The sequence below is a fragment of the Podarcis filfolensis genome, assembly GCF_964270895.1.
Source record: "Podarcis filfolensis genome assembly, chromosome: 3".
NCBI classification, from domain to species: Eukaryota; Metazoa; Chordata; class Lepidosauria; order Squamata; family Lacertidae; genus Podarcis; species Podarcis filfolensis.
Window position 1 is genome coordinate 67,697,155 of NC_139606.1, and position 23,746 is coordinate 67,720,900.

At 44.5% G+C, this 23,746-nt stretch overlaps 1 protein-coding gene across 4 annotated transcripts in view; it reads right to left on the minus strand.

The window, feature by feature from the left end:
• The window catches only part of IPCEF1 (interaction protein for cytohesin exchange factors 1), a 54,850-nt gene that overhangs the window by 25,044 nt on the left and 6,060 nt on the right, over positions 1-23,746 (minus strand). Inside the window, exon 1 of one of the 4 annotated variants that reach the window (XM_083608016.1) lies at positions 13,586-13,669. The exons of 1 other annotated variant lie outside the window; for it this stretch is intronic. The gene's annotated coding sequence lies outside the window, so the exon portion shown is untranslated. Of the gene's footprint in view, positions 1-12,819; positions 12,888-13,585; positions 13,670-23,746 lie in introns of those variants that run through there. 2 more of the 4 variants (XM_083608013.1, XM_083608014.1) reach the window with 2 other exon arrangements.

Genomic DNA, 23,746 nt, shown 5'->3' on the forward strand with positions numbered 1-23,746 from the left:
CACAAGATATTCTCCAAACATATCTTGGGAACTCTGAAAATAAATTCTTCCCATAAGATGATTTGGAAAAACTCCTGGCCCACTTTATGGTAGTGACTAATCAGGCTGAAGACTTGAGAAACATGCATGAGATGCAAAATGTAACAATTTTCTAGAGTAGCTATCTATCTTGCCTACATGTGTGTGTGTATGTTTTATAGCTGATCAGCATTGAAGTTCCAATTAATGGATTCGCTTGTCTGAAATTATGGAAAATCCTGTTCTTCCTATGGGATGTTTTGCTGACATCCCGGCAAGTTTATGTACGTTTATTTACAAAAAGACACATCCAGAGCCTGGATCTTGCCTGCTCACTTTTACGTTTGTTGGTCAGTCTGAGTTTCGCTCCTCCCACAGCAGGAAGGACACCAGACTCCCACCTTTCCCCTCTTGCCCTTCCATTGCCTTCTGATTTTATCCAGACGCCTGAATCAGGGACTGAGAGGTTGACCTTTCCCCTCCTCCTTGCTCCCACTCAACCCAGACTCGGACCTCTGCTTATCTGCTGATTGCCTAGCAATGCTCTGGCTGCCTTCCAACTCTTCCTCTCCTTGGGAGCTAATAGAGTCTTCTCCAGAAATGGGGGCTGAACTGCCCTTTCTTGATTCTGACAGCCAGTTCTCATCTGCAGAATCGGACCCTCGTTCATTTAGTTCAGTCTCTGAGTCTAACTCATCCCCTGCGCTCTGGGGGGGCCACGTTCCTGACACCTCCTCTCCCCATCTGCTTAGGAGGATCAAGAGCAGGGCTTTTTTCAGCCAGAACTCACTGGAACTCAGTTCCAGCATCTCTCAGGTGGGTGCCATTGCCATTATAAGAGAACAAGGGAGGTGTTTATGGTGAGTTCCGGCACCTCTTTTTCTGGAAAAATGGCACTGATCAAGAGAATCCCTCAACCAGTGAGTGAGGGGAGGGGCAAATGGTCCACCTGGCAAGCAGAAATGCTTGCACTGATGAAACCATCTCCTTAGTGCCAATTACACCCCCGTTCCTTAATTCTAATTAGTACATGTCCATGCCTCTGAGTCAATGTTTGAGCATCTGACTCTGGTTGATGTACCTCTTGGGGTTTAAGTAAAAGACAAGCCTAAAGTCTACCCACACCTCCTCTAAAACACTGTACATTTTCCAAGTATTGTTAAGTAATTAAGACATATTCATTCTGTTCTGGATGAGTAATGAAAAAGCATTAGGCTTCACTAGCCATTCAGTTCAGAGTCCCTCTTTTTTGTTCTTCCCAAAAATCAGAAATAGTTCAAGCTGTTATAAAAGAAACAACAGTTTCTCTGCTTTGCTAACATACATTCATGCAATTTGCCCTATCTTGTCTCGAGAAACAGCAATGGGGTGATCTGATGGGTCAGATGATCCTCATGGTCCCTTCCAACTCTAAAATTCTGTGATTCCTCTAGGAGTTTGTTCTGCAAAGCAGTTTCCCTAAATTAGAAGTTGCTGTCTGGAACACATTTACCAGATACATGTCCCACTTAACTTCCCAGTAAAAGTAAGCGTGTGTGTGTGTGAGAGAGAGAGAGAGAGAGAGAGAGAGAGAGAGAGAGAATAAATATCATCCATTGATGCACTATAGTTTTGGGTTGTTCCTATTATTCATTAAACATTTGTTTTTGTTCTTATTTGTCATTGGGATTTGTGTTCTGACATGGAGGCTGCTTCTCTAAGTTTCCTTTTTTTCTTAAAGGTGAAATGATCTCGCAAAGACACAGTGATATCCAACTATGCCATACTCAGAGCAGACCCATTTAATCTATTGACTGAAGTTAGGGAAGTTTGTTGCTTTCAGTGGGTGGACTGTTGGATATCACCCAACATGTTTAGTATTGATCTCCTGCTGATCTTTAATAAATGATGTGAGGACTTAAGAGCAGCCTTGTTTCAATATTTATATCTCCCAGTAGGGAGATCAATTGGGTATTCAATTAACTTTTTATTATGGGACAGGTTCCCATCCCACTCTGAAAAAGTGCCTGTTTTGCCTTCAGAGCAGCAATTTTAGGGACAAAAAAGTGTGGGGATGATAAACTACATTCTTCAAGGGAGCAAACTCTTATCTGACAGTATGTCTGGTTTTAATAATTTTTTAACTGTGTAATATATTTTATTTTGTGTAGTTTATCTTTTGTAATGTCTTTGGCACGAAGAAGAAGAAGAAGAAGAAGAAGAAGAAGAAGAAGAAGAAGAAGAAGAGGGTTTTAAAATTTTTAGAAACTGTTGTAATAATTGAATTTATCCCTTCCATTGATCAGTTAGACCTTGCCACCTCTCAGGATGGTGTTGTCTCTCTTAAGAAAGTGGCCCCTCTAGCTATAACTAAGGCATTCTCCACCATGAATATGGCTATATTAGCATAGAACTTATTTCTGGCCAGTTTGAACACTTTGAGCAAGGCTGGATTTCAGAAGCTTGAAGTTAACATGTAGGGAACGATAAACAGTGAGTTAGAAGCAGACTTAGTCGTTATTACAGGAGACCCTCTGAAACCAGGATTACAGGAGACCCTCTGGGACTTCAAGTTAGTCATGACTAAGAAGTTCAATTGGTTTCAATGGGTCTTCTCTGTGACTTAAGACTGGCTCCAACCCATGTACTTTGAATACACCCATCACATTTTCATGCATGCCAACTAGAAGTCTGGAAATACTTGCATTGAAGGGTGGAGTTAAAATATGTTGAGTACATTTTTAAAATAATTTGTTCTTGAGGGATTTCTTTCTATACACAAACACCTCAACAATAAAAAAGGACTGTGGCACAGAAGTGCCTATAAGTCTGTTAGAATTTGTGAACTGAGATGTGCTATTCTTAATATGCATTTTGCTTTTAATAAGCTAAAGAACAACAAACACTCTAAAACAATAGACCAAAATGCTCACATTGTTGCCTTCAGCTATTGGAAACTAAAAATAAGGCAGATGTTTCTAAAAGTAGCTGCAAGGGAGGAAATGAAAATGAGGAGGGATCCTATAAAAGAAAAGAAAAACCAATGCTGTTCAGAAATTATATTCCAAATGTAAACAAGCAGATAGGAAACACCTTTTTTCATCATGCAAATTATAAAGGAACATCAAACATTAAGCAGAAAACAATGAAACAGTATAACAAAAACAAAAATAGCATAACTAAATGTGCTACAACATATGATGAAAAAAATGAGAGTCTGGGGAACTATGGTGAACAAACCAAAAAAAAACCCTTACTATTGGTAAAATAGTTGGTTATCAAATTTTAAAGGATGCAGCTGGATATACCATCGGCTGTGGGGAGGACTTCAGGGCCTGCTCCCTTCCAAGGCCTTTTCCAACTGGCTCAGGGGGCGTGGCACAGGCCCTTATTTGGAACAAACCTTTGGGGAAGTTGGGAAGTGTTCTGCGATTGCTTCTCTATTCCAAGTGGTTAATGTGTTTTAAAATGTCCTCAAGCAGTCGGTGGCAATTTAAATTTGTATTTCTTTTTGAAATATACTCAGAGTCGCAAAGTGATTTCATGCTCTTTTTTCAGCTCATAGTGGTGAGGAGGAATGAATGAAAGTCCCCTCAAAGTATCTGCTTTATATACATTATTTACACAATGGGCTGCACATGATTGGCTAATTCTGGAATTCTACTGTAAGCCAATCAGGTTGTGGATTCACTTATATCTGGAGCATGATTGGGTGGTTCCTGCCAACCAATCATACTGCTACATTGTTCTAGGACCAATCAGACTGCTGCATTCTGAATCCTATTGTTCTAGGACCAATCAGACTACTGCAATTTGGATCCTATTGTTCAAGGACCAATCAGACTGCTGCAGTTTGGATCCTATTCAACTCAGCACATAACACTTTTTTTCCTTTTTTTTCCTTTGTTGGGGGTGGGTGGGTGGGAGGGATATTTGGTTGGGGATTAATTTTAGTATAATTGTTCTGTTTTTGTTTTTTGTTGTTTTATTGGTTCTGTATAGTTTGTGTTTTGTTTTTAAGGGGCGGGATCAGGGCTGCCTGGGAGTGGGGCCCCAGCCAACATGATGGCTGGGACAAGTTCCACAGGGGGGGAAGCAATGGGACATCCGATCTCGGTGATCATGGGCAGGAGGAGGAGTTACGCTAAGACCAGACCATGTCATTACCAAGGAGGCAGGTTTAGTCGTTGTTTGAGGACTATCCCTGCCTCCGGGTCTGGCCTTGACCGGATGGATACTGGAATCAACAGGGGAAACCCACATGACCTGAAGGTGTTGCTGTGTAATGCCAGGTCAATTGTGAATGAAACCACTGCCATCCACGACCTGATTGTGGATGGAGGATTTGACCTGGCATGTGTGACAGAGATCTGGTTGGAGGAAGCAGATGGGCCTGTCCTTGCCGCTGCTTGCCCACCAGGTTTCTCTTACGCACAGCAACCCAGGTCATGTGGGCGGGGAGGGGGGGTTGCAGTGATTTTTAGGAAGTCATTAGCTTGCATCAGGCGTCCTACTGGGAAGACCCAGTTTTCTGAGTGCATGTTCTGGAAGTTGGGCAATAGGGGCAGTACAGGATTCCTTTTGGTGTACTGACCTCCCCGCTGCACCAAGGATTCCCTGTCCAAGCTGCTTCAGGTCATGGTGGATGTTCTCCTGGAGACACCTAGTTTGGTTGTCCTAGGGGATTTTAACATCCACGCCGACACGACCTTAAAAGGGGTCGCTCGGGACGTCAAGGAAAGCATGGTCTCCATGGGGCTGTCCCTGAATAAGTTGGGCCCAACTCATAGTCATGGACATGCCTTAGACCTGGTATTCACCTCTAGTGACGTGGGTGATCTGACACTAAGTAAAAGTGAAACAAAAGAAGTGCCATGGTCAGATCACTTCCTGGTGCAACTGGACTTCTCTGCGACCCTTCCCCTCTGCAGGAAGGTGGGACCGATTCGGATGGTCCGCCCCCACCACTTAATAGATCCAAATGGTTTCCAGAGAGTGGTAGGGGATGCTTTATCCCATGTTGATGGCCTTTCAGCTGATTCCCTGGTGGCCCGCTGGAATGCAGAGTTAACCAGGGCTATCGACTGTCTGGCTCCGAAGCGCCCTCTCCGATTGCATGGAGCCCGGACAGCCCCGTGGTTTTCTTCGGAGCTGACGGCGATGAAACAATCGCTGAGACGGCTAGAGCGTCTGTGGCAGAAAACTCACTCCGAATCTGACCGGACACAGGTTAGAGCTCAACGTCGAGCCTACCAAGTGGCGATAGCGACGGCGAAGAAGACTTTCTTCACTGCCTCTATTGCATCTGCAGAAAATAGTAGCAGGAGACTCTTTCAGGTGGTCCGCAATTTAACGGAACCACCTTTACCACCGGGGCCTTGTAAAGACCCCAAGATCTCCTGCAACGATTTTGCAAAGTTTTTTGCAGATAAAATCACTCATATTCGGAAGGAGCTAGACACCACCGTGGGAGCAGGGCTGGGGCGGGAGAGTGCTAGAGCTCTGTCTGGTCAAGTTGCATGGAATCAATTTCAATCCGTTACCCCCGAGGATGTGGATAGGCTGCTTGGACGCGTGAAACCAACCACCTGTCTCTTTGATCCTTGCCCATCCTGGCTAATAAAAGCAAGCCGGGAAGGGCTGGACGATGGGCTTCGTGGGGTGGTGAATGCTTCCCTCTGTGAGGGAACATTCCCAGATCCGCTGAAAGAGGCGGTCATTAAACCGCTTCTTAAAAAACCATCTTTAGACCCGGCCAGTATGACCAACTATCGCCCAGTCTCAAATCTTCCATTCTTGGGCAAGGTGATTGAGCGCGTGGTTGCTGAACAACTCCAGGCACGCCTGGAGGATGCGGACCATTTGGATCCCTTCCAATCGGGTTTCAGGCCTCATCATGGGACTGAAACTGCCTTGGTCGCACTGGTTGATGATCTCCGGTGAGCTAGGGACAAAGGTGAGAGTTGTTTCCTAGTTCTGCTGGATCTCTCAGCGGCCTTTGATACAATCGACCATAACACCCTTCTGGACCGTCTAGAGGGGTTGGGAGCTGGGGGCACTGTTATACAGTGGTTTTGCTCCTTACTCCTGGGCCGTGTTCAGAAAGTGGTGGTGGGGGATGAGTGTTCAGACCCTTGGGCCCTCACTTGTGGGGTGCCTCAGGGTTTCGTCCTCTCCCCCATGCTTTTTAACATCTATATGAAGACGCTGGGAGAGATCATCAGGGGGTTTGGACTGGGTGCCCATCAATATTCAGATGATACCCAGCTCTACCTCTCTTTCAAATCAGAACCAGTGAAGGCGGTGAAGGTCCTGTGTGAGTGCCTGGAGGCGGTTGGAGGATGGATGGCGGCTAATGGATTGAAGTTGAATCCTGACAAGACAGAAGTACTGTTTTGGGGGGACAGGGGGCGGGCTGGTGTGGAGGACTCCCTGGTCCTGAATAGGGTAACTGTGCCCCTGAAGGACCAGGTGCGCAGCCTGGGAGTCATTTTGGACTCACAGCTGTCCATGGAGGCGCAGGTCAATTCTGTATCCAGGGCAGCTGTCTACCAACTCCACCTGGTACGCAGGCTGAGACCCTACCTGCCCGTGGACTGTCTCGCCAGAGTGGTGCATGCTCTAGTTATCTCCCGCTTGGACTACTGCAATGTGCTCTACGTGGGGCTACCTTTGAAGGTGACTCGGAAACTACAACTAATCCAGAATGCGGCAGCTAGACTGGTGACTGGGGGCGGCCGCCGAGACCACATAACACCGGTCTTGAAAGACCTACATTGGCTCCCAGTACGTTTCCGAGCACAATTCAAAGTGCTGGTGTTGACCTTTAAAGCCCTAAACGGCCTCGGCCCAGTATACCTGAAGGAGAGTCTCCACCCCCATCGTTCTGCCCGGACGCTGAGGTCCAGCACAGAGGGCCTTCTGGCGGTTCCCTCATTGCGAGAAGCAAAGCTACAGGGAACCAGGCAGAGGGCCTTCTCAGTAGTGGCGCCCGCCCTGTGGAACGCCCTCCCATCAGATGTCAAAACGATAAACAACTACCTGACATTCAGAAGACATCTTAAGGCAGCCCTGTTCAGGGAAGTTTTTAATGTATGATATTTTAGTGTTTTTTGGTTTCTATGGAAGCCGCCCAGAGTGGCTGGGGAAACCCAGCCAGATGGGCGGGGTACAAATAAAAAAGTATTATTATTATTATTATTATTATTATTATTATTATTATTATATACAGGTTCTTGAGAGAGGTAAGTCAATGCTATGCTAAGAAGACTGGGCATTGAAGTATAGCTACACACATTATGTAAAGAATGTATGGTGTGTTGGGGGGGAGCAGAACCTCAGATTTGTATTGATTGGGGGGGCATCTGCCCCAGACTACACCTATGTTCATAGAGGACACATTGTGCTCCTTCTGGGGTAGTTTGTCCACCTTTGGTCCCCACCCCTGCACTTGGCTCTCACCTGTTGTTCCTAGAACAGTGAGAGCAGCCACACCCCAGGAAATGACTTTGAATGGCAGGCTAAACCAGGTGAGGGTAGCCAATGGGGCTCAAACTCTTCGTCAGTTAGGGGCTTCCCCTGCATGCAAAGATAGGCTCTGGCATATTAAGCAGACGAGACCAAGAATGGGTCCAATGGTCAAGAAGAGAGTTTCTGTAAGTGCTGTAGAGGGAAGTGAGCAGCAGAACACATTGTCACAGTCTAGCTATATATAGAGCTGCATTTCTGGAAATGTACAGCTTGAAATAAATAAATGACAGTATGAATTGCAATTAAATTGTCACAGCCTTCTCTGAATTGCATGGACAACTGCAGAGACCCTTATGGTGGGAATGACTTGTCAGCAAGGTTTGAAGATTAATGAATGGGGGGGTGTACATAGTCAGAAAAGCAGCTCTCCCACCCCCCAATACATATTTTTAGGATTTAATTGAAAATGCCAGGCTGTGAAATCCAAGTGCAACCTTTAAACACACACACAGAAATAGAGACATTCCTAGGGACCCTGAAAAACCTAAGTATGCCTAGTCTTTGCCTCTAAATTATTTTCAACATGTGTGCTAATCCTACAATTCACCCAGATCAAGTAATTTTTTATCTACATTTCTTTGTTTCCTTGCAGTCCTAAGTGCTACATTTCTGTAATTATCAATATTTCGCACACAAAGAGGCGCATTTATCAAGATACAGTTCTCATGTTGCTTTCTAATATGGGAAAAATCACTGAGAAATTAGTTTGGTGCGTAATTCTGTTGTGGTGGATGTTTCAGTTGAGCACGCCCTCATGTGGCTAGAGCCAGCATTTTCCCACTTGATAATGAACTATTGCTTTCAGAGGGGTGAGAGAGCCCTGGGGCATGTCAGAAGAAGATTCTCTCATTGATTGCAGTGCAATACATTACACAATGTATTAAATACACGAAACAGTATGCTATGGCACGAACCATCCCAGCTCCCACCATACGAGGGCACATCAAATTGGAAGAAATACCACAGAGACCTGGTGCAAAGTTAACTTTCAGTTTAGCTTAACCAAAAAAATAAATAAATCTAACATAACAAATTGGGCCTATATTTTCTGGAACTCGTTGGGATTGTAGGCAAAATGCAACATTTCTGCCTTTCACACAGATCTTCTTCAGTATTAAAGTAACACCAGTAATACATTTGGGAGGTTTCTTCAACAATGGCTATGCCCCAGATGGCAGCTTGTGAGAGACTGCACTGTGACAATGTCCACATTCTACACATGCAGTTGTGAAAACTGCTATATCTTGGTCTTTTGCACCTTTTTCTAGCACGTCAAGCTGCAAAAGCCAGCATTGTCAGTAGAGGTGCAATCAGTGCTTCTTTTCTTAAAAAAATGTTTAGGGGTACTCTCATTTTGACTCAAGTTTAAATCGGGGGGGGGGGGGAATAAAGTAAATGGACAAAAGTACAAAGATTCACAAAATGTTTAGGGGTATGTGTACCCCTGCATACCCCCAGAAAAAAAGCACTGGCTTCAATAGATGTTCCTTAGTCATTCCATATATATATTCCTATATTCTTGGCAAGTTCATCACTGTGAAAGTGTTGCAGTACGGCCTTTAATAAAGAATCTAAAGTCAGATTTTGAACTGACTCCTACGACTACTTTTTCAATGGAAAGAAAACATAGTTTCACAGAATAAATTCAACATACACTTTACTCTCAAAGGAAGTGCTGGTTAACCTGATTGTGGTTTCAATACCTACTGAAGACATTACTGAGACCGGTCTTTCCACAGGGACCATCCTAAGCTGTGTCTATTCCTAATTTTATGAAGCAGCAGAACTGTATTGGATATTGTTTTTAGAAGTTGGTACCCTTGTTTTATATGCTGTGATTTGGTATAATATTGTCTTGTGTGTCATTAAAAAAAAATTGAATAGGAAATCATGAATAAATTATTCAAATAAATAACAGAATTTGCTATTGGGAGTGAAACTGACAAAGGGATTCATCAAACTTAGCCTGAAGACCAGTTGGCACTGTGCATTTCCTAATATTTGCACACAAAAACCCACTAGTGTTATGGTGGCAATGTGACATTAGCATGGGAGAGGGGACAAATGTAATTTAACAGTGACACCCAGGTACTATCCAATAGGTTCTAGAAATGTTATACATCCACATTCTAGATGGCACTCCAAAACACAAGGTAAGCTTGGGTAAAAATGGCATGCTGTGATCTGAGTGTTAGGGAAATACAATGTTCTTGGGACAGAAAGGCCTCCTTGAATAGATGGCTCTCACAAACAAAATGAGAGGTTCTAGTTGCACCACAAAGTGATTATCTGGCAAGATCCCCCTGGAATAAGAAGAGAGAGAGCTCTGCACAGAAACTACCCCCAAGTCACCAAGGAACAAAACAGAAGCAATAACATTGTACAGGAAGTAGCCAAAGAAGTCCTACTACTTTAAGAAACATCCACAAGAAGCTTCCTGTTCATTGCACAAGCGCAGTATCACAATGAAAGGCTGTTACGTGCTGCCCTGTGCAGAAGGCAATATGGCATTTGCTTATACCATCACAAGTGAATCCATTTCACCACCCTGCATGATCATCTATTGCAAGCATACAAATATTTAGCCTACATTATTTGCTCATGGCAAACATCTGCTCTGAAAATCATCCTGGAATTTGTTTAGCATGCATTTAACTGGAGCCATGGGGGCCCAGGCACCCACAAATCTTCAATGAAGGGGCGGGGGGGCCAAGTTCGAATTGGTGGTGCACGTATGTCGCACAGTGTGCTTGTGTCACATGCGCATGCTGCGAGGCATCTGCACAACACATAGCACAGGCATGCCACTGTGATGTTGCGCAGTCCCGGGCCCCCTCTGTCATGGGGGCAAGACAGTGTGCCTGCCAGCCTGGGGATATCTCACTACTTTGAAGCAGTTGTTTCCAGGGGAGGGGATAAAAGGGCACAAGAGTGTTATAGAACAGACATCAAACTTAACATGACGATTGTCCTGGGTTGGTGATCCTGGTCTGCAGTTTTGTGCTCCCTTTTTCTCCAGACTCCTCTGTGCCTTATAGCCAGTAGAAAATATTAGCAGCATGCAGGTGAATTACTGAATGAGGAGCCTTCTGTGCACTAACGCCCATTTACTCTGGGTGATTGGTCTATGCACAGTGCCCAGTTTATGAATGCCCTTTTTAAAACCTCTGTAGAGGTGACAAGCAGGTGTTCCTGCTGCTGCTGGATTGTTCTTTTTATCGGGCCGACTGCTGATTAATAGTTCAGGATGGTAAGTTAATGTTTCCTCAGTGGGAGTTAATGGTTGGGATTTGGTCACCTGGACTCTCCTAAGCATTATGAATAGTCAAGATAAGTGCCCTGGAGCCAGGAGAAAGTGACAGGTCTCCAGATAATGGCAGACTGGCATCAGGAAAAGCAGTAGGTGGCTGTTTGTTTTTTAAGTAAGAGACTACAGAATTGAAAGTTCCACCCAGAGTTAGATGGAAGGAACCGACAATGCAGCCTGGTGTTTTCCGAAGATCTGCTATAAGAATACTTGTTTGCTTTTTAGGTGGTCTCATCTAGTTTACCAATAGCACTAAACCATGTTTTGCTTTGGCAAAGCTTAGTTTGTCAGAATGTCAGAAGCCAGACCAGCAGACTAACTATGGGGGCGGGGGAGTTTCTACAGTGGTGGAGGAACCCTCTCCAGCACCCGGGGCGGCGCAACCTATTCGGATTGCGCATGTGCGGCATCCTGCACATGTGCACTCCGTACGGAATGCCACACATGCGCAGTCCGTAGGGGCTGCCGCTCGCATGGCGTCCATACGGGCCACCAAATGCGAGCGGCATCCCCTATGGACTGCGCATGTGCGGCAACTGTATGGGATGCTGCACATGAGCAGTCTGTACGGGATGCCACTTGCACGGCAACTGTACAGGCTGCTACGCAAGCAGCATCCCGTAAGGACGGCGTGCGAGAGCGGCAGCCCATATGGACGCCATGCGAGTGGCACCCATACGGACTGCACGTGCCCTCAGCCGCTCTACAAATGGGGGGAGGCAGGGCCATCTTGTCACCCCTCCCACAGTGGCACCCGGGGCGGCCCGCCCCCTCTGCCCCCCCTTCCTACGCCCCTGGGTTTCTGGCAAAAAACACTAAGTGAAACCATGATCTGTTGTTGGCTTATGAACTGTGGCTTGTTTTAACTATGGTTTGGCATTATGTCTAAACTCATTAGCCTTGCTTAACTATGGTTCTTTTGGAGACTTTGCCCCAGATACCTGCCAAGGCACAAGGAAAGAGGAGATGAAAACCTAAACAAGCTTTGGTGGGGGTTGTTTGTTTGTCTGTAAGACAAGCCACGGCTTGTTGAATCAATTGTGGTTAAATAAACCATGGCTTAGTGTTATGGGCAAACACAGCCTTTGTCTGTATATTTGCAAATAAAACAAATATTACAAATAGATTCCCTGTCTGTCATCCAAAGAAAATAAAATTCAGTGCCCCCGGGATTTCTCATTCCTCAACTGCAACAGTGGCAAAGTTAAGTGGTCAGCCGTTTGGAAACGTAATAAACCCACTTCTGCAAACATAGGATCTAGTTATCATTCAGCACTACTTCTAAAAGGAGACGCTCAGATACACTTGTGCATTGAATGAACACACACAAAATTTTTTGCAACATGTGTTAACTTGCTCACCAGTGCTAGGGTTCCTGTTTTATCAACACAGCTGGGTTTTATCCCACAAACAGTCATTGTTACATGCGTAATTATCATAATCTGTTCTTTTCTGCATTTCCTTTCCTTCTGACTGTGTTGTTCACAATCCCCTGCCCCAAACCATGTATATATAGCCTGCAAGTCAGGATAACACTGGATGAATCTGATGAAGTGGACTGCAGCCTACAAAAGCTTGTGCCAAATTTGCTACCCTTTAAGGTGCCATAAGGCCTTTCATTGCTTTTATTTTATTTTAGTGCTGCAAGAGGCTAATACAGCTATTTCTCTGGTGGGGAAATGGATTAAGCTCTGCAAGGAGAGGCTGTGTACACATTGACAACTTAAAACACAGCTGGGTCATTCTTTTTCTCAAAAGCTAACTTGGGGAGAAATGCAGTATCAAAATGCAGCATTTGCTAAGAAGTGACATATTAGATACAGGATATATAGGGATTATGCCTAACGTGTACACTGTTTCCCAATTTATAGATAACTGAACACAACAGGAACATTTTAATCAAACACCGGCACTTTCTACCTTAATTTCAATATGTGTGCTGTGATCCAGAATTATTCTTATTAGTTATTACATTTATACCCCACCTTTCCTCCAAGGAGCTCAAGGTCGGGCACAGAGTTCTCCCCGTCCCCATTTCATCTTCACAACATCCCTGTGAGGAAGGTTAGGCAGAGAAGAAGAAGAAGAAGAATTTGGATTTGATATCCCGCCTTTCACTCCCCTTCAGGAGTCTCAAAGCGGCTAACATTCTCCTTTCCCTTCCTCCCCCACAACAAACACTCTGTGAGGTGAGTGGGGCTGAGAGACTTCAAAGAAGTGTGACTGGCCCAAGGTCACCCAGCAGCTGCATGTGGAGGAGCAGAGACTCGAACCTGGTTCCCCAGATTACAAGACTACTGCTCTTAACCACTACACCACACTGGCTCTCACCAGAGAGTGAGTGACTGGCCCAAGGTCACCCAATGAGCTTCACGGCTAAGTGCGGGTTTTAACCCTGCTGTCCCAGATCCTAGTCAAACATTCTAACCACTCCACACTTGCCTAGGAATAAGTCACACTGAAAATAATGGGACTTAATTCTGATCATATATGATTGCACTGTAAATCTCACCTCTCTTTTTTTGTAAAACCTCGTTGATTTAAACTGCTTAATTTTGTCTGGGCTTTGCACTCCTTCAATCAGTCGCATGCATTGTCTAACCAAAGGAAAAGAGGAAGCAGTACTGATCTTTGAAAAATAAAAGCAACATTATTGTGAATGCATCGTAACTCTTAGCCTACTATATCACACAGGAGGTAAATACCAGAATAGCATTTCGCTGAAAATTTAGAGGAGCAAGTTGCACATACCCAGGAGTCAGGAATTCAAGAGACCCCCCTCCAGCGCTGCCACTTTCTCTACCTTCTCAGAGGAGACAGGAAACTCTTCTTACTCAAATTGGTTGCAATGAAAGATTACCCAAGAGGAAACTGGTGGAAAAGTCATGAGCAGGCAAACCAAAGAGAATAAGCTGGGTGGCATAACAATTTCCAGTCAAGACCAAACTGTTTTTGGAGTTGAAGAGAGGGGGCATAATAATTTTGCTCAGTCAAGATTAAGCAGAAGCAGTCAGGTTCACTAATTCTTAACCTACGTAGCCAAGAAACATATTGAGCGTGTGAGTTGCGTTGTCATGTTCACTGTACAGGCTAACATAGCTGTGGACACACAGGAAAAGCAGCTGTATTTAATGATGCAACCCAGAGCTATCTCTTTTAACTCCTCCTTTATCCTCTATGTCAGTGTACTTCAACCTGACCATTGGGGGAACCATCTGGGGATGATGGGAGTTGTAGTCCAGCAACATCTGGGGGGTTCAAGGTTGAAGAACACTGCTATTCTGCACCACTAAAATTAGGGCTGCTTTTTCAAGTTCACGTGAATTTGGATTGGGACCTCTGCCCCACTCACCATCAATTGGCAATAACTTCTGTCTGTGCACATTTTAAGCTGAAACAAGTCTTGTCCAACATCTTACATTGCATCTCTTGCACTCTTCTCCTTCTCCACACCATCCAGCTATTGCATGTACTTACAAGCTTCCTGTCACCTGTCAATATCATCCACACATGACATCCAACTATCATGACAGGTGTCACAACCAGAAAGCAAACTAAGCTAGTGTGTGGTTCGCACAGCACTTTGCAGGACACCCTGCCACCCTGTAAGCAAACTTTTTTAAAAAAAAGTTAAAGAAGCAGGAAATTGAGGGAATGGCACAAAAGACACAGAGCCCCTGAGCCACACTCCTGATTTAAACAGAGCCAGTCTCTCTCACACAAAAGTCAGTGGAGAGCTGACTGGTTGCTTTTCTTAAGTCTCTGACTCCTCTGCAATACCTTTAGAAGAGAAACCACTAAAACAGCCAAGGTCAGCCTCCTCGATTTCCCACTGCTTTTCAATGATAATTATTTCCATAGAGACAAGTTTTATGTTTCTTCTTTAAAACAACAACAACAACAACTAGCAACACTTAACTCCTCTGCTTTATTCCATTCTTTCGGCACCCGCCAAAAACATTCTTGTTCAGACAAGCCTACCCAGATGCTTAGAAAGCTGAGGTAATTTTAATCTGTTTTAGTATTTTGAGTTCTGTATGTTTGTGATTTCCCCCCTTGGTTTTCTTGTTTTTGTAATGTTATCTTTTTGCAAGTCGCTTTGTGAGGGGGGGGTTATATGGTCAGACACCGTATAAATTTTACGAAAATAAATAAATAAAAGCGTTTGAGTGCAGCAACCTAAGTGGTTACCATGAGGAAAGGTCGCATCATTTGGTACTTTTTGGTTTATGTAAAAAAGGGGGGGGGGAGTAAGAGGCAACGTGATAGAAGTTCATAAAATTATGCATGAAGTGAAGAGAGAGAAGTTTTTGTCCTTCTCTCATAACACTGGTGCCAAAATGTCTTAGGCCAGCCCTGAGGGCAGCACACACAGGTAGCCCTCAGTCAGTCAGGTTTGTGATCCCAATTATCCTGAAAGTGCAATAAGAAAAGGATGTTGAGATTGAGATTTCATTCCTCCATTGCTGGATGTGTGATTGTTTTCATCACATGTCTGTGTTGACATTCCATTCTATTGGAGTCATGAGAACGGAAGTTCAGTTACACTGTTCCGTTATGTTGTACTATTGCTTTTAGTCTGTTCTCTCTCAGACAAGAAGAAAGAAAGAGGAGCCATGTTTCCTTTGTTCTGTAACACTTGTATATAATAAAGTAGCTTAGATTCCACACCTCAAATACCTAGCTTCTGTTTGGACTCTGCTACAGTATTGTATGCATACAGTGGTACCTTGGGTTACATACACTTCAGGTTACAGATGCTTCCGGTTACAGACTCCGCTAACCCAGAAATAGTACCTCAGGTTAAGAACTTTGCTTCAGGATGAGAACAGAAATCGTGCTCCGGTGGCGTGGTGGCAGCAGGAGGCCCCATTAGCTAAAGTGGTGCTTCAGGTTAAGAAAAGTTTCAGGTTAAGAACGGACCTCTGGAACGAATTAAGTACTTATCCCGAGGTACCACTATATATCTTCAGATATGTGTCGCAGAAGCGCATCGGGGAAAAGAAGAGTGTTGAATCATCCCGAGGGTCGCTTGTGGGGGAGAACGCAGCTGCCTGGTGTTCTCTAGTTGGTGCAAGATGCCCAGCGCGGTTTAGTGTACCAACAGTTGGGAGGGGACACCAGAGTACAAACAGGGCATTTGTTCCGCTGTTTCCTACGGTCAAATGGCACAACTCTATCTTACCCATGAGAAGGGAGAAAGAACTTCACTTCTACGAACCAATACTTCATCACTGGCAATTGCTTATAGCCCTAAGCAGCTACAATATAAGTCTACCCAATTCAACTCTAGTGTGATACCCACGCAAAGTGAACTTGGTGGATGACTCACCAAGGCCCATTGCTCTCAGTAGATCCTCTGTGTGTAATGATTCAGACAGAGCTAGCAGCTCACCCACTCCCCCTGGCCTGGGTCCCCTGTCAAACCCCTCAACACCAGTCACCCCCACCTACAGCTGTGCTGCAAATAGAAGCCATCCACCCACCAGCCTAAAAAGTTGTTTCCTCTATGCAAGGCAGGATTAGCACTCCTCCTCAACCCTCAGGCAGTTTATCTTCAGATTCATTTTCCCCCAGCATGAGATAAAGTCTGAAACAGATGTGACATAGGCTCCTGAATTTTTTTACTTAATTTAAAGCATCCACAGATATGGGAGGGTTTTGTTCTAAATTCATTGGAGGAAGAGCACTGGTGTGTTGTTTAACCCAATCTCCTCTGCCATTTTCCTGAACTAAATTACATCCCAAGCTGCTATTAGCCCTCTTTGGGGGGAAACAGGAGTACCTGTATCATAGAGGCGGGCAGCCGTCAATGTTATGGGAAATGTTCTAGTGAGTTTGGCAGGGAAACGGGTGGCACTGTGGTCTAAACCACTGAGCCTCTTGGGCTTGCCAATCGGAAGGTCGGCAGTTCAATTCCCACAATGGGGTGAGCTCCCTTTACTCTGTCCCAGGTCCTGCCAACCTAGCAACTTGAAAGCACGTCAGTGCAAGTAGATAAATAGGTACCACTGCGGCGGGAAGGTAAATTGTGTTTCCGTGTGCTCTGGTTTCCGTCACAGTGTTCTGTTACACCAGAAGTGGTTTAGTCATGCTGGCCACGTGACCCGGAAAGCTGTCTGTGGACAGACAGCTTGAAAGCGAGATGAGCACCACAAACCCACAGTTGCCTTTGACTGGATGTAACCGCCCAGGGGTCCTTTACCTTTTTTACCTTACTAGAACCACCGAAGGGATGCAGGTGGCGCTGTGGTCTAAACCACTGAGCCTCTTGGGCTTGCCGATCAGAAGGTCAGTGGTTCGAATCCCTGTGATGGAGTGAGCTCCCATTGCTCCGTCCCAGCTCCTGCCAACCTAGCACTTTGAAAGCACGTCAAAAAGTGCAAGTTGATAAATAGGTACCGCTCCGGCGGGAAGGTAAATGGCGTTTCCGTGCGCTGCTCTGGTTTCGGTGTTCCATTGTGCCAGAAGCGGCTTAGTCATGCTGGCCACATGACCTGGAAAAACTGTCTGTGGACAAACGCCAGCTCCCTCAGCCTGTAAAGCAAGATGAGTGCTGCAGCCCCAGAGTCGTCTGCTACTGGACTTAACTGTCAGGGGTCCTTTAGAACCACCGAACAAAGTCAAGCGGAAAAACTCAAGACCAGGGGTAGGCAACCTAAGGCCAAATCGCCTTCTCAATCCGGCCCACAGGTGGTCTGGGAATCAGTGTGTTTTTACATGAGTAGAATGTGTGCTTTTATTTAAAATGCATCTCTGGGTCCAGCCCACCACAAGGTCTGAGAGACGGTGGACCGGCCCACAGCTGAAAAAGGTTGCTGTCCCCTTCTCAAGACAGACATTTAGAATTAAGGGCCAGGAATCCTATCAACCCATGAATTTGTTTTCAGTATAAGTAAAGAGTTTTCTGCCATTTCAAAAAAAGTTTCCTACTTTTCTCCCAAGACTCCTCCTTTAGAGTAGCCAATTTAAAAAGAACTTACAGGTCAACCAAACAGATTTTTATCTACCTTCTTCCCACCCGCCACTGCATAATGCAGCCATAAACCTTTTTCCTCAGATCAGCTATTTTATTGTCAGTTTTTCTTATCCAACTAATTCTAGCTGTGATGTGTTCGCTTTCCAAAAAAACTTTGCCAGCAAGGAACATGGCAACATGCTTCAAAGAATCTTCTTCATAACTCTTAACCACACCTTAATCAGTGTTAGCACACCTTCTCTGAAATTCTTTGAGCACTCTAAAGCAATGGGTCCCAAACTCCCCCCACCTCCCACCCCTTGAAAATTGCTGAGGCTCTTGGCAGACCACTTACATTATTTTTCTACCTGTTGTAACAATTGCTCTAGGCTGTGCAAGGAGTTATATGGTTTTTAATCATATTTTTAGACACACAACAAGCCACCTAAATTAAGCGCATGGACTACAGTTTGGGAACCCATGCTCAAAAGCAAAGAATGCAAGGTTTGCCTAATTAGAAATATTCATTCCAATTCAAGGACTTGCAATATTGCAGCTATCTCTGTAGCTATATATAAAATTATATAAGTCAGAAATAAAAGGCCAACTCTGTCCTTTATTTTGTAATTTTTAGTCTGGAAGATCTTGCACAACACTAATGCTCATTGAATGATTAAGCAAGCAATTTTAAAAAGTCATTAATTAGATTTTATTACAGACAGACAGACAGATTAGTTTTCAATAACTGCCCTGGTACATCTGTTCAGGAGCTACTCTTAGTGCTATTTTCTCTTGCTAGTTTCCACATGGTGGCAGTATCTATTTCTTTACTTTTGCTATTTCATTAGATTTCATGGTTGGTTAGGATAATTAACAATAGATGTACCACTGGAGTTCAAAAAGCAGCCACATATCTACAGTGTAATGCCAAACATTTGAATCACTCGTTTCCTGAAATGTTTGTTTAACATCATAGCATTAGTATATGTAGTTGAAATTTTTTTACACAGAGAAAACAGTGAACACAGTCCTACTGATTTGAAGGGGAAATATTTAGACCTCAATTCTGTATGTACCATTGAGCTCAATGGGGCTTACTGCTGAGTAAGTCTATCTGCTCAGAATTAAACCTCATTAGGTTCAATGGAACTTATTCCCAGGCAAGGGTGCAAAGGATTGCAATTTAGGGCATTTGTGTTTCTACCCCTATATCTCAAGGGAAGGGTTTGCAGAAGGCCTATAATTTTGTTGTCAAAGACTTCTCTATGATAAGAGTTTTATAGTGATTATTAATGGTTGGAAGGAAAATGTAGGTGGTTTATAGACCTTAAAAGCCCCCCAGCAAGCCACAAATTCATCATTCCTTTTGACTGAATGTGGAGGTGGACTTAAATGAAAGTATTTTCCATTTTCATAAAGAAATACAAGTCATAGTACTTGTATTATAAAGACCCAACATCAAAGCTCTGATTACACACAATACATGTATGCTATAGTACAAACTTTATTCATTTTCAATCCATGAGGTGTTTAACCATTAACTACCATCTAGGCTGCAAAGTCCTTAACCGCAAAGGCACATGTCTTTTTTTATATATACCTAATAATATTATGGCTGGAGGAGAGCATGGATTGCAATTAGGGTGTGGTTTGTTTTTGTTTTTAATTATATGGGAGCCCCAGGATCCGTTCACCTGTGCCTGCAAAGAGTGAGGTTGTGGGAGCCTGTTATTCTCAGGCAAAGCTAAAGGCATGAAGTTATTTTTCTTTTTCTTTTAAGCATTATCACACCACCACCAGCAGTAACACACCACCTTCCCCTCTTTGCTGTGCTCCTTGCTTTGGAGGAGCAGCCTGATACACAGAAAGCAAGCAAGTAAAGTCATATGTTCAGGGTAACTCCTGCTCTGTAATCCCAGGTGTATGCATACCACTGCAAGTGTCCTGAAAAAACTGAAAATTTTTTATCATAAGAGAACAGTGACCATTAGGGCTGCCGTGATCTTGTGCAATTTCGTGGCATGATTCCCCCCAAAAAAAGTGTTTTTGGGGGCCCGTGATCTCGTGTGGTACCTCAAAACTCTCATTTTCGGATGCCATTCCCCCAAAAAGCGCTTTGAGGGGTTTGAGGTGCAAAAATGCATGAGATCACAGCAACCATTCTCCTGCAATGACAAAAAAGATGGAATCCTGAATTTTGGCTTTAAAGTGTTGGGAGGGTACATTTATAGAGATATGGCAATACATGTGTGAAGGAAATGTGTTTTGAAGGTGCTCAAAGAATCTCTGAAGGCTCTTGTCCTTACTTTGTTCCTGGAAAGTCACTTCTGACCCATAACAGCTCAGTTGGTAGAACGTGAGATGCTTAATCTCAGGGTCGTGGGTTCGAACCCCAGGTGAGACATAAATTCCTGCATTGCAGGAGCTTAATAATGATAATAATAATAATTTATTATTTATACCCCGCCCATCTGGCTGGGTTTCCCCAGCCACTCTGGACAGCTTCCAACAAAATATTAAAAATACAATAAAACATCAGACATGAAAAACTTCCCTAAACAGGGCTGCCTTCAGATGTCTTCTAAAAGTCAGACAGTTTTCTATTTCCTTGACATCTGATGGGAGGGCGCTCCACAGGGCGGGTGCCACAACCAAGATGGTGCTCTGCCTGGTTCCCTGTAACTTCACTTCTCACAGTTACTAGCTTGGACTAGATGATCCTCATGCTCCCTTCCAACTTTGCAGTTCTATGATTCCGTGATTCTGTGATTCTAGGGGTGGCCTGGCAAGCCCAGACTCAAAACAATTTCCTGCTTAGACCAAGGTAACTGCTATCTACATCAGGTACGGGGAACATGACCCTCCAGATGTCACTTAACTACAGCTCCCATCATCCCTGCCCATTGGCCACGTCTGCTAGAGCTGGTAAAAGTTGTAGTTTAGCAACATCTGAAGGCCCAATGGTTCCCACTCCCAAACTACAAGAATAAACTCAGAGTTGTTTTGCTTTACAGTGAGTCTATTTAGCTGAGGTAATCATGTTATCAGTGTAATGTCCATGAGGCAAACATCAAAGCACTGCAAGATTTTTCAAGATCCCACTAGTTTTAACTGGCTCTTAAATGCTACACAGTTTAATTTAAGTTTCACATTTAATAGCCCTGCCCTACACAGTGCAAAGAAAATAGGTTACTAAATCTCTGGAGAATAATCACACATATACTGCTAATAACACTTAGCAAGTTACATGTTAATAGTAAAACATATGCTGTGTTTAAAAATAATTTTAAAAATCAGCATCTATACCACAAACCCAAAGTACTGCGGAAGGAATTATTCCATAAGAATGCTAGGGGTTGCTAACATAAAACCAGAAGTTAGAACCTTTTATTAGCTGTGAGGGCATAACAACTAACAGATATGGCACAATTCTAAGCATGTTTAATCAGAAGTCAGTGCCACTCTGTTCAATAGGATTTACTTTCAGATACGTGTGCATAAAGAAGGCTGATCCATAAAGATGGCTGATCGCCGAAGAATTGATGCTTTTGAATTATGGTGCTGGAGGAGACTCTTGAGAGTCCCATGGACTGCAAGAAGATCAAACCTATCCATTCTTAAGGAAATCAGCCCTGGGTGCTCACTGGAAGGACACATCCTGAAGCTGAGGCTCCAATACTTTGGCCACCTCATGAGAAGAAAAGACTCCCTGGAAAAGACCCTGATGTTGGGAAAGATGGAGGGCACAAGGAGAAGGGGACGACAGAGAACGAGATGGTTGGACAGTGTTCTCGAAGCTACCAGCATGAGTTTGACCAAACTGTGGGAGGCAGTGGAAGACAGGAGTGCCTGGCGTGCTCTGGTCCATGGGGTCACGAAGAGTTGGACACAACTAAACAACTAAACAACAACAACAAACGTGTGCATAGGATTTCAGCCTAAGAGCATTAATTCCTTAAAATCGTCATGGTTCCACACAGGTAACTATTCCAGGTTCATTATTGCCATCTCTGATGACAGAACAATAAAGTTATTTTTATGCTTATTTATAGAACCAGCAAGGAAAGCATACCACTGATTCTGTTTCTTTGGCCCTCGTGGCATTTGTTTGCCACTCAGTTCTATGCAATATGCATGCAGATGACATTCAGTTTTAAGTGTTGTTTAAGTGTTGCTCGGTCCCAGCGCCTGCCAACCTAGCAGTTCGAAAGCACCCCTGGGTGCAAGTAGATAAATAGGGACCGCTTACTAGCGGGAAGGTAAACGGCGTTTCCGTGTGCTGCGCTGGCTCGCCAGATGCAGCTTGTCACGCTGGCCACGTGACCCAAAAGTATCTGCGGACAGCGCTGGCCCCCGGCCTCTTAAGTGAGATGGGCGCACAACCCTAGAGTCGGACACGACTGGCCCGTACAGGCAGGGTTACCTTTACCTTTAAGTCACAGGCTGTTGAACTTCTGGATCAATGTCTGGAGGGGTAATGGATAAGATGTGAGCTGAATTCAGGCAAGGTCAGTCAAACTACTGATCCAGCAATACAATCTAGCTCGGATGTTGGATGAGGTAGTACCTTTAAAATGCAGATTTTTAGTCCTGGGGTGCTTCTGGACCCAATACTACCCGGGTGATTGTGAAAGACAGGTGTGCCTTTGCCCATCTTAGGCTGGTGCCTCCAGTTTGTCATTCCTAGACACTATAGATCAGGTCACTGTAACACATGCCTAACATACATCATGTCTGGACTACTGCAGTGTGATCTATGTGGGACTGCCTTTCAAAAGTATCCAGAAACTTCACTTGGTAAGATAGTTAACTAGAGCTGCTAACTGGGAATATTCAACTCCTGTATTGAAAATTACCTGGCTGCAGCATCTAAACCAGCTGAGGTTTCAGAACTTTGAATTGAGTTGAGAAACAAATCTGGAGGAATGTGATTTGTTTAGGAGCCCAAATCAAAGTTCTGGTGCTAACCTTTCAAGCCTTTTAGTCTGGGGCCAGGATATCTGAAGGGCCTTCTTCTGTACGAACATGCCTGCTTGCCTCTCATTTGTCCCATTGACCCTGATGGTATGCTTTCTTAGGATCGGGGGCATTTTTGGAAAGCGCGTTCTCCCTCATGGAGAACACGTGTTGCGGTGGGGGGTGACGAGACACCTCATTGTTGCTAGGCAAAAGGTTTGGCCATCTTTTAAGCAGGAGCGGGCTGTTACTGGGGAAAGTCATATGTTGCCATTTAGTGATTGACAGCCCTATTTGTTAAATACATTGCACACAGCAACAAACTTCCTCTTTTTGCTGCGTGCTTCGGATCACCCGCCCTCCCTTCCCTAATGTTAGGCTGTTTGCTTGACCTTGCTATGCCTGTCATGGGGTCGTCTGCTTTGGAGCAGGGGCTCGGTAGGAATTTTGTCCATTTGGCTGATTAGTGTGTGCCACCTGGTTTTTTGCCTACTGCATAGCAAATCGTCACAACTTGTAAGGTTGCGGTTAGGCATTGGTTTGGGAATTGGTTGGTGGAGGGGTATGGATTTGGCTGTGCCTGCCCCTCCAAAATGCTGCTGCTGCTGCAAGGGTTTTCCGTTAAAGGAACCCAGGGGCTCACCATACTTTTGTCTGAAACCCCCTGGCAAGGGGCTAGGGCCACGCAAGAGCCCCTGGGAGCATTCTGGGGAGAGGTGAGGCCTGATTCCCAGTCCTGTCTCTCTTCCCAGGTGACTTACCCTTTCTGACTTCGCGGGGGGTGCGAATGTCAGAGCTGTCCCCGTGCGGGGTCAGTTAGTGCTACCAATGCCTAAGCAACCACTCACATTGCTGTAATTTTAATAAAGCTGTGGCCAAAATTATGCCAAAAACCTTAAACAAAAATTAAGTGTCATTGTGTTTTTATTTGGGGTGTCTTGGGGACCTCGACGCGCAACTCACAAGGGCACATATTTTGAAGCCTATATTTCCACGCT